Source organism: Herpailurus yagouaroundi, unplaced genomic scaffold, assembly GCF_014898765.1.
Source record: "Herpailurus yagouaroundi ecotype Mexico unplaced genomic scaffold, PumYag 139, whole genome shotgun sequence".
NCBI classification, from domain to species: Eukaryota; Metazoa; Chordata; class Mammalia; order Carnivora; family Felidae; genus Herpailurus; species Herpailurus yagouaroundi.
The window spans coordinates 232721-244790 of record NW_024412394.1 but is presented as its reverse complement, the minus strand read 5'-3'; the positions used below and the strand labels follow the sequence as shown (position 1 = coordinate 244790).

The 12070-nt window shown below is 39.7% G+C and overlaps 1 pseudogene; it reads right to left on the bottom strand.

The window, feature by feature from the left end:
• Positions 1 to 5019: 5019 nt before the first annotated feature.
• LOC121029262 (V-type proton ATPase subunit d 2-like) lies at positions 5020 to 6990 on the bottom strand (annotated as a pseudogene).
• Between the last annotated feature and the right edge of the window lie 5080 nt (positions 6991 to 12070).

Here is a 12070-nt window from a genome sequence, read left to right as displayed (position 1 = left end):
TGCTCTCTCTCTCTCTCTCTCTCTCCTTCAAAAATAAATAAAAACATTAAAAAAAATTTTAGATTGCTGATATCTTTTACTATATTGTTAAGTGTATTTACCATCTTATTTTAAGTTCTTGTTTCATCTCTTTCTGAATTCTGCAGTAGATAGTATATGGTGTTTGATTTGGTATCTCTGTTTTGCAGCGGTTTTAGTCCTTAGCTGTCTAATTCTGTGGGTCTGTGAGCTCATGTCTCTACAGAGGTAACAGCTGGTTTGGAGGGGTGATATGTAGTGGGAAAAGGGTGAAGGTCTGTGTCCTTCCAGGTCCAGCCCTGGGGGAGAACTCAGAAGCACTGTGGATCTCTCTAGTTGCAGCCACTCTGTCAGTCAAGTCTAAGGAATAGCACAACTGGGAGCAGGCAGGCTCTCTGACAGCTGGGGTAGTGGTGGCAGGTAATGGAGAAGTGAAGACCCCAGCCTATCACCTAGCTTCTTCAGTTACTTGACTTAGCAAGGAACAAGTGCTGCTCTGATTTCTGTTTATGTGTGAAGGGGAGGCAGTGATGTTCCAAGGTGTATGTGGAGATAAGAGTCTAATCTGAAAGGTCTTCCTGCAGCGTGTCTTCCTACTGCTGCTTCCATCCCTGGATATAGCCCTCCCCACTCTGTACACACACAGGCGAGTCTCCATTATTTTCATACAGGGGCATCTTACTCTGCTCCAGGATTTCTCATGTTCACATCTGTTGGGAAGACAGGAGAGCCAGAAGATGGTCTACCTAATGGATAAGAGATCAGTCCGGCCACATGGATCGGGCCAGGAGGAGATGAGGCTCATTACTGAGCAATGGTTTATCAAGTAAATATTACGAAATGCCCGGGTGGCACATGAAGGAGCAGCGATTGGTGCTGGAGTACCAAGACCACAGTCTCTACCCAGTTCTGAGGGATCTGGACCATCTCACAGCTAGCAATGTGATCATCTCTGAGGGAAGAACATAGACTGTTTCACACTTCTGATCACAGTTGGCAATAAGAGCTGGCGAGGGTAACAGACTGGTAAATGAGTTCTTAGATTTGTTTTTTGATCAATTCTCATGGCTGGTGACAAGGTAGAATAATCTTGTCTAGGACATTTACCTCAAAGTTGTGTTTCAGATAACCAGCTTAGAGTCTTCTGGGGTGCTTGATGAAAATGCACATTTCTGGACCCCCCTGACCTGCTGATTCAGAATCCCTGGGGTGAAACTGAGAATTTGCATCTAGGCTACGTCCTAGAAATTCCTACGTACACTGAGGTTTAAGAAGCATGAGTAAGCTGGTTAGGTTAATTATGAGTTATTCTTATCAGTGAAAAATCACACCAAATATGAATTAACTGGGGCAACTGGACATTCTTTGGTTTGAGGCTGCTGGCATGGCTTTATCTAATCCTTCCTATTGCCCTACTTACAATATTACTTCTACAATTACTATTGAAGTTTTTCATTAAGTCTTCTTCCTGCTGGTCCAAAGGAAAACATTTTTGTTTCACTTTCAGTTTTAATTTTTAATTAACAGTTTCTAAGCTGTCCTTAGCTTTAATGAAAATGCTTCCAAAGTGTGTTCAAAGAGTGGCCCCCAGGTTGATGGTTTGAAGAACAGAATTGTATGTCAGTGGTGGTCAATAAATATTAGCATTTACACGTACAATGTGCCTTGGAAAAGGTAAGAGAAGTAAGATACCATCACTCCCTGGAAGAATATACACTTCAATTATGTAGACAAGATAAAACACACATTTGAGCTATGGTGCTCAATTTTTTTTTAAAAAAAGCACAAAGCACTTGCTATGGTCTAAATGTTTGTGTCTTCCCAAATTCACATGTTGAAATCTTTTTGCCTAATGTGATTGTATTAAGCTGGGGTGGGGGTGGGGGCTTTAGGAGGTGGTTAGGTCCTGAGGATGCAGCCTTCCTGAATGGGATTAGTGTTCTTATAAAAGAAACCTTCCCAGAACTCTCTTGACCCTTCCTCCATTTCTGGGCACAGTGAGAAGGCACTGGCTATGAATCAGGAAGAGGGCTTTCACCAGAATGAAACCACGTTGGTACCCTGATCTTGAACTTCTCAGTCTCCAGAACTATGGGAAATAAACTTGTTTATAGGCCGCCCAGTCTCTGGTATTTTGTTATAGCAGCCCAAATGGATAAGACAGCTCTCTCAATAAAAAATATTTGAGAAGCTATGTGCATATGTTTATTTATAAATTATCATAAATTATTCACATGTACTAATAATATGACTTGATTATATGTACCATAACATAGACAAATAGAAAGTTTAAAGGTTGCCAAATGTATGTAAATAGAAATCCTAGTATTTCCTTCCCATAATCCTAAGGATCTTGTGTACATTCACTGTAGGGTACACAGTCTATTTTGGAAGCCAGTGTTTTAGAGAACAATTTGTGCCTGTATACCATCAAGCACTAGGTTTTATATTATAGACAAAAAGTCCTTTAGAGAGAAGAGCAAACCTAGATTACCAGAACTGGTGAATAAGTTGAATAAAATTCACAAAACAAAATATATTCAATAAATGGATGAAATAATAGGAAAAATTTGCTTTGGGTACGTGCTATTAAAACATGGAGAACATAAAACAAAAATGAATATACGGAGGGGAAAGAAACACAAGGCAGAAATTAAAACACTACCTCTTCTGGTAAAATGTTTTCCTGCCCACAGGTGGGTCTTTGGTGACATCTATGGGCTATAATTTGCCACTGGTTTTATTTAAGGATTTTGCTATGCAAGTTTTAAAATTTAGATCTTTATACGTTCATTTCATTTCTCTTTGTCAGTAACTCAATATTGAAAAAATTTCTCTTTACATATTAATGGATTAGCTGTGTTCCTGAAAGTCTTGAATCGCTTAAATAATATGTATTCAACCATAAGCTTTGTGGGAGACTGCATCTGTCTTGTTCACTCTTGTATCTCTGGCACTTAACATCAGATTCATGGTGGTTATTCAAAAATGTCTTTTTTAAAATAAAGATTTAAAAATGCTTTTCATTTATTTTGAGGCAGGGGGCGGGTAGGGAGAAGGAAAGAGTGAATACCAAGTGGGCTCCACACTCTCAGCACAGAGCCAGACATGGGGCTTGATCTCATGAACCGTGAAATCATGACCTGAGCCAAAATCAAGAGTCGGATGCTTAACCGACTGAGCCACTCAGGTGCCCCTGACTCTCTCACATTCTTACCTCTCCCTCAACCCCTTCATTTTATTAATACTTAGTGTAAATTCTACCTCCCAGACAACCTTAAGTATATTTTCTCATCTTCATCACTATTTTTAATGCCTTCATTTAGAACTTAGATAATTTTGTTTTATAATAAATGTCAAATCTCTAACACAGTATACAAAACATTTCTTCATCTTGCCCACCTCTCCTGTGTCTGCCTGTTTAGCCTTTTTTCTCCAGTCAGTTAATCTGATTCTAGATATAGATCTTTATGAAAACATGCTGATTCATGACTCCCTGCCTTTACTTTCTTGTGGTTTCCTTTGCCCGGAATGTCCCCCTTCTACTGCTTACTTGGAAAATTCCAAGGTACACCTATCAAAATTCCATTCAGATGTCTCTTTCTCCAGGAAAATTTCTTGACCTGCCTTATACCAGTAAGAGTTAATCGCTTTATTTTTCTGGGTTACTTTGTATTTTTTCCTATTGCTATACTTATCCTGCTGTAATGTGTTGACTTTCTGTAGAATTCTTGTTACAGAATTATCTATTGGTTTGATGATATTTACCTATATTGAACAATCCCACAAGAAACAGGCTTGTGAAACCCCCTATTGGGCTTCCTAAAACAGTATCATTCAGAGGATCACTTTTTAAAATTGGAACTTTTAAAGTAGGAACTTGAGAAATAGATTTCTGGTCTCTATCAGTTAGTCTTTGGGTTTTATATGATAGCCACTAGTAACACTGTTTTGAGTTGGTTGCTAGAAAATTTTGAGCCAAAATTGCTGCCCACCCCTGAGTTTTGCCATCTAAATTAGCTTCATTTTAGACTCTTGTGAGGTGTCTTGCTTCATGCGAACTGATGTCTGGCAAAGAACATTTTCCCATAATGATAGAGAACTGGGAAGCAGTATGGGAACCACTAATGTGCAGAAATCACAGTCCACCTGTTACTTTCTGGAGGATACATAGGTGGGTGATGCTTGGTGCTTGAGAGGCTTGGGGAAGCCATATGATTGCATTTTCTCTTCTAATATATGCATTATTTTCCCCTTGGAAAGGGGTTGTTGGATAACTTTCAACTTTCTTAAGAACTAATTATTTCTTCCACTATTTGATAGGAGATTTTTCCCCTTCCTGTGTAAAAACATGGGTTAATTGTGAAGTGGAAAGTGAGGTATCCAACAGGATCTAGAACCTCAAATCCCAGCTGTTTCGGTGGAGAAGCTGCACATTTCTTTTTCTTTTTCCTTTGTTTAAAATTAGATCTGATTAAAAAAATTTGTTTTTAAATGTTTATTTTTGAGAGACAGAGAGAGACAGAGTGTGAGTGGGGGAGGGGCAGAGAGAGAAAGAGAGACAGAATCTGAAGAGGCTCCAGGCTCTGAGCTGTCAGCACAGAGCCCCACACCGGGCTTGAACTCACACGCCGCGAGATCATGACCTGAGCCGAAGTCGGACGCTTAACTGATTGAGCCACCCAGGCGACCCTATCTGATTTTTTAATACAACCAAATGAGAATAGGAAAAGCACCATAGGATTAATCAGAATTAATGTCTATGGTCTGGTAAAGAATGAAACATAAACACGGAAACATTTAAGGCTGCTGGGGAAAAAAAAAGGAAGGAACACTTTATTTCTGGGTTGGTTTACTATATTTCCATTGGGTCTGCAATTCATGAAGGTGCAGCATGGATTATTTTTGTACAACCCAGGTAATATAATGCAATTCTTTTGACTTTCCTCAAATCCTCCCCTTAATATTTATGATTTTCTGCATTTGAGGCCCCACACTGGGTTATAAAATTGGAATGTAACTGTTAATTTTACTTTGATGTGTTTTTTGACATGCATTCTATTATCCACATGATATTGCTCATTTCTTGCTCCTTCAGCTTTGTGTATGCGTGAAGCACGCTATGGTGGGATTGCCTGTTGAATGTCAGCATGTTCATTTCTATCTCACACTCATAAAACACATCCTCCAAAGTCTTTCCTCTGCTGCCATCACCCACAGCCTCAAACAAAGGCTGGTCCGCTATAGTGGTCCGCTACTCGTCTCACCTGATGGAAGTCTTCTGCTTGAGCCCACAGGCACCACCCCTCAAGACAGAGCTTGCCATAGGTTGGGTAAAGGGTCTCCTGGTCGCCTTTGCTTGGTTCAGTGCCAAAGGAGTTAAAAGTGATGATAGAAGCACCTCTGGCAGCTTCAAACTCAAGAATGGGACACGTAATTTCTACTGTGACCTCACCATGATCCTTACAGAATTTATAGGATGCCTCAGGGTGAGACTTGTACGGTTTAATGTGCAGTAATTCAACACTCAGTTCAACTAGGTTATTTTCAGACATACAATCTTGAAAGAATGGAGCTAATGGTGTTTCAACCAGAGCAGCATTAAAGAGATCGGTGTCGGGGCGCCTGGGTGGCTCAGTTGGTTGAGCATCTGACTTCAGCTCAGGTCATGATCTCGCAGTTTGTGGATTCGAGCCCCGCGTCAGGCTCTGTGCTGACAATTCAGAGCCTGGAGCCTGCTTCCGAGTCTGTGTCTCCATCTCTCTCTGCCTCTCCCCTGCTCATTCTCTGCCTATCTCTCTGTCAAAAATAAATAAACTTAAAAAAAAAAAAATCGGTGTCTGTGAAATGTTGACCACTTCCATTTCTGTGAAACAGCCCAATAGGTGGCACTTCACCAGAATTTCTTTCATAGGTCTTTCTTCTTTCTTTCTTTCTTTCTTTCTTTCTTTCTTTCTTTCTTTTTTGCAATGCACCGTTCATCAGTAGAATCATATTGTTTTTCATATAACTGCATGTCATATACGTGGAAAAATGTGCTCAGGAGTTCCAGGGAATGATTACAGAAATATTCAAATTCTCTGCATTCATCTCAGTGTCTATTCTGGAAACAGAAACAGTAAGAGGATTTGTTAGATTAGCCAAGAAGTTGCCATAATCAGTGGCCTGGAGACGAATTTTCACATCTTCCAGGGTCTCACACTGGACCAGGTTGATGTAGCCCTGCTGGGTCAGGAGGCTGACTTTGCACCCTCGCACCAGGCCTTCCAGGTAGCCAGGGTCCATGTTAAAGTATGGCTTGGCACCCTCAAGCATGGGGAAGGAGATCACAGGCAATCTGGGCTGAAACAGCCCTGGTTCTTGGTCAGCTCCTGGAGATTTGCCCTAGACTGGAAAAAAAAAATGCCAGTAGTTATGAGGAGTTATCAGGAAGAAATCTATCAGCTGATAGGGTTTTCATAGCTGGTTTCCTCTGGTTTCAGTGCCTTTCAACACAGCACGCTCAGCCTTATTTATTTATTTATTTATTTATTTATTTATTTATTTATTTTCAGCCTTATTTTTTACAGCAACAGTGAATCAGCTAGATAATCCGAGTAAACCCAGGAAACAAACCAAGACTGGGAGAAGGAGAGTAGGCTGCACATTTCTTGATTTAAAAACAGGGCCCTGGAAAGTAGACCAGGTATACAGTTTCAATTGCTGAACACACAGTTGAATTTGTATGTCTTTGGAGTAGGGAATTTAAAGGCCTGGAGTCTGCTGCTTGTTTCTTGAGAATTGGTGTGGCTACACTGTGGATATCAAGGAAAGGAGCCTCCTTTGGAAGGTGCCCTTAACTTAGGATGAGGTCCTCATCTGGAGGATATTAAAAAATAAAAGCCATTGTCTATCATGGTCAATGGAGCTCCTGTTTTTATTGATTACAAGAGATTATTATTGGGGCACCTGGGTTGGCTCAGGGGGTTAAGCATTCAACTTCGGCTCAGGTCATGATCTCATGGTTTGTGTGATCAAGCTCTATGTCCGGCTCTGTGCTGACATGACAGCTCAGAGCCTGGAGCCTGCTTCGGATTCTGTGTCTCCCTCTCTCTCTGCCCCTCCCCCTGCTCTCATTCTGTCTGTCTCTGTCTCAGAAATGAACATTAAAAAAAAATTTAAAAAAAGAGATTATTATTAACTCACATGAATCCAAGACTGGAGTCTCAAATACATAGGGGGAAAAAGTTATTAACCAAGATTCCTAGTGCTTTAAGTGTTCATAACATTTAAGAAAAATTCCATGCTGGGATAAGGTCAAAGTACAGGATCTATGAACCTGAGTTCCAATGTCACCCTGTTTTCAAGAGACTGAGGAGAAAAATTCCAACCTGTAAGTTACACAATTAGGTTAAGTACGTTAAAGAAATTAGCCTTCAGAAATCTTTTAATGATTTTTTACTTGGCAAAGTTGCCTTGCAAATTAAAAAAGTAGGGGTGTTTGGCTGGCTCAGTCGGTTAAGCGTCTGTTAACCTCTTGTTAGCCTCTAGTCAGTTAAACTCTTGGTTTCAGCTCAGGTCATGATACCACAGTTAGTATGTTTGAGCCCCGCATTCGGCTCTGTACTGACAGCACAGAGCTTGCTTGGGATTCTCTGTCTCCTTCTCTTTCTGTCCCTCCCCTGCTCTCTCTCTCTCTCAAAATAAACAAACTTAAAAAAAGCATATACTTATTATAAAACTTTAGTTCAAAAGTAAATATTATACTTCAATAAGTGTAAGATAGAAAAGTACAAATCACATAAAAATAACTAAGTTATAATGAATGCTTAAGCAGTGGTCTTGTTTTTTTTTTTTTAATATAAATACTTTTTGTTCCTAAAAAGGTTTTGTATGAAAAATGGGAAATATAATTCGGGTTTAATATCTTCAGTGTCTTTAGTAAGTTATAAAATACAAATCAGATATGCAACTTGACCATAGACCAATGATTAGTGATCATAAAAAGACACTAAAAATCTTTCTGCACTAAAAATTTAACCTAGTACTTATAGGATTATGCAGTAAATTAAAAAGAATTTAATTTTAACCTGTTTATTTAATATTCTTTTTTTTTTATTTTTTTAAAGTTTTTTTCTTTTCAACGTTTATTTAGTTTTGGGGCAGAGAGAGACAGAGCATGAACGGGAGAGGGGCAGAGAGAGAGGGAGACTCAGAATCGGAAACAGGCTCCAGGCTCTGAGCCATCAGCCCAGAGCCCGACGCGGGGCTCGAACTCACGGACCGCGAGATCGTGACCTGGCTGAAGTCGGAGGCTTAACCGACTGCGCCACCCAGGCGCCCCTTAACCTAAGTTTATTTAATATTCTTGAGCTGGGTTAATTAAATAAGTTAAATAAGTTAAATTGTTTTGTGCATTTTGAGTTTAAATTAAGTAGAATCTGTAGTTTTACATTAGGTTTCACTCTTTGTATTGTACATTCTATGGGTTTTGACAAATGTATAATTATATGTATCCACCATTTCAATATCATTCAGAATAGCTTCACTGCCCTAAAAATACCCTCAGCTCCATCAATTCATCTTTCCTGTGAACTCCTGGTGATCACTGATCTTTTTACTGTCTCCATAGTTTTGCCTTTTTCAGAATGTCATATAGTCGGGATCACAGTATATAGCCTTTACAGATGACTTCTTTCACATAGCAATATGCACCTAAGGTTCCCCATGTGTTTTTGGGCTTGATAGCTCATTTACAAAAATCGCTTAATAATATTCCATTGTATGAATGTATCAATTTGTTTATCCATTTACCCATTGTAAGGTATCTTGTTACTTACAAGTTTTGGCAGCCCTCATCTTTTATTTTTTAGTTTTTAAAAATGTTTTTTATTATTTATTTTTGAGAGAGAGAGAGAGACAGAGAGAGAGAGAGAGTGCGCATGAGTGGAGAGGGGCAGAGAGAGATGGAGACAGAAGCTGAAGCAGGCTTCAGGCTCTGAGCTGTCAGCACAGAGCCCGACGCGGGGCTCAAACTTACCAGCCATGAGATCATGACCTGAGCCGAAGTCGGACACTTAACCAACTGAGCCACCCAGGCGCCCCCTATTTTAATTTTTAAAAAAAAATTTTTTTTCAACGTTTATTTATTTTTGGGACAGAGAGAGACAGAGCATGAACGGGGGAGGGGCAGAGAGAGAGGGAGACACAGAATCGGAAACAGGCTCCAGGCTCCGAGCCATCAGCCCAGAGCCTGACGCGGGGCTCGAACTCCCGGACCGCGAGATCGTGACCTGGCTGAAGTCGGACGCTTAACCAACTGCCACCCAGGCGCCCCTCTATTTTAATTTTTTTGAGGAACCTCCATACTGTTTTCCAGAGTGGCTGCACCAGCTTGCATTGCCACCAACAATGCAAAAGAGACTGTCTTTCTCCGCATCCTTGTGAACATCTGCTGTTGCCTGAGTTGTTAATGTTAGCCATTGTGACAGGTGTGAGGTGGTATCTCATTGTGGTTCTGATTTGTATTTCCCTGATGATGAGCGATGTTGAGCACTTTTTTATGTGTCAGTTGGCCATCTGGATGTACTCAGCCAGATTTTTAACATTAATGGTATTTATATTTTTCTTTAATATTAACTTAATGTAAATTTTTGAAATCTCTAATTGACTTTGGGACCTTGATCTGGTATCTCCTGCCTAAATGGTTGCTGCATTTGAGTGTGTGCTTCACTTCTTGGATGTCTGCTAACATTTTTCATGGTTCTCATGACTGGGTAGACAATTACAAAAAGAGTAAAGAGAGGAACTTACATTTCTAACAGCTGTTGTGTGTCACTTTCTGCTGAAGACATTGTAAAAGATTTAAATCTAGTTAATATCCAACTAATATTTTTCTATGGGAATTCAAAGGTACACTAAGAATGTTCATTGTACTGTTAGAACAATTCATGAAGGGCTTCAAGTTTCTAAATGCTGAGGTTGTTTTCACATTCCACTTATATGAAGGAAGGAGTCACTGGGCTATGTGAGACAATGTGTGCTGGGCAGTTGAAGGTGAAAATCTTCCTAAATGTTCAAGATATGGAATCGATCTGACTTCAGGGAATGGATCTTCCTCCCTTTCTTTTCTTTTCTTTCTTTCTTTCTTTCTTTCTTTCTTTCTTTCTTTCTTTCTTCTCTTTCTTCCTTCCCTTCCCTTCCCCCTAGAGAAAAAAAGAAAGCCTTGCATGTAGAACTCATTTGCTCTGCTTTATCCAGCATTGTTCTGTTTGTGACAGTCCCCAAGAGCAGCAGTCATCAAACTGGGGTTTTATATTTCCAGGCTACCAGAAAGCTTTCCAAGGGGGACATAGGCACAGAAAGTTTCAAGGGAATCTGCACCCTCAACTTCCATGTGCACACACTTGAAAAAGTGATGTGCTTAATCAAATGCTTGCTGTTTTAATCCACTTAAAAAAAAAAAGTGACATGCTTATGACTGCTCTTATAGTACTCGATCCTTTCCCACTTTACAGGGAAAGGCGTACCGCCTACCTACCCAAGATAGAATTATGGTGCTTTGACCTGGGAATAAGATATTTCTCAGTACCAAAGGACAGTTCAAAACCTGTGGCCACAAAGCCTCCTTTAACCACAGCTTGGTGTCCTTCTATATTTCTGTTGAGGGCACTGATCCTCAACCATTTTGCCCCCCAGGGGAGACATTTGGCAGTACCTGCAAATATTTTTGATTGCTATAAGTGAGGGGTTGGGGTCAGGGATCAGCGCTAGTGGGTAGAGGTGGGGGATGCTGCTGACCATCCTACAATGCATGGGATACCCCTCTAATAATGAAGAATAGTTCAACTCCAAACATCAATTAATGCTCCAGGCTGAGTAACTTTGTGTTAAGGGTGACAAGTGGCGTAAGAAATGGGGGAGCTTTGGCCTGTGTTACAATATTCCGGATTTGCATAATTCCTCTGTGGAAAAGTTGGAATGCTGAAACATTATATCTGAGACTCCTTTTTCTAATTTGAAAGAATTGATGGCTCCTTAGCATTGCCAGGAAATACTGATGGTGGTGGGTTTTTAAGTTCATTCAGGTGACAAACCCATGATGAGGTTCCAATCCTCATCTGTTTTAGGATTAGAATATTCTCAATTTGTAAAAATCACGTAAAGAAATACTAACTTGCAACAGAGTTCCCTAAGAACTAACAAAGCCCTACCCATTTGTGTCTCATCTATACTTCACCTGCTTACGGTGCATGATTTGAAAGTACTGAAGGCAAAAGTCTCGACATTACTTCTGACAGACCAACATCATATTTTGGAGTAAAATAAGCACGTACTTTAACATATGTCTTCTTGAGCTTATTCTGATTTACAGGTGACATATTTTTGACTTTTACTAAATATTACTGGATCGTATAAATACACTTTTCTATTTGGGTATAGGTCTATGATGTACTGTTACTTTTCTGCTTATTTATTTATTTTTATTATAGACTCACTAGATTCAAGTCAATCTGATGGAAATATTTTATATATTCTGCTATAAATAATTCACATAGCATTGAGAAATAGTGTAAACTTACACTGAGTAAAGATCTAACATATTCTCTTCATATTGCTGTTAATTTCCACTAAGTAGATTAAATTGTGTTCTTAAATGCAGAAATCCACTTATGTATGGACACAAAACAAAATGTTCCAAGATGCAGTCTTGGTTGTAATACCCGAAACTTTAGAAATCCAGGTTCATTTATTTTGGATTAATTTCTCCCTCTTGGATGTTGATATACTGTTCTATACCTGTCAAATGCATGATTATAAAATTAATCCTTTTCTATGGCCAAATGAAATCACACACACACGTACAATAGTTTAGTGCCCATCTCTTTGTTATAATCAAGAAAAATTTAAGTTTATTTATTTTGGAGAGAGAGAGCAAGTGGGGGAGGGACAGAGGGGGTGGGGAGAGAGAGAATCCCAAGCAGGCTCTGCACTATCAGCATGGAGTCTGATGCAGGGCTCGAATTCACAAACCATGAGCTGAAACCAAGAGTCAAACACTTGACCAACTGAG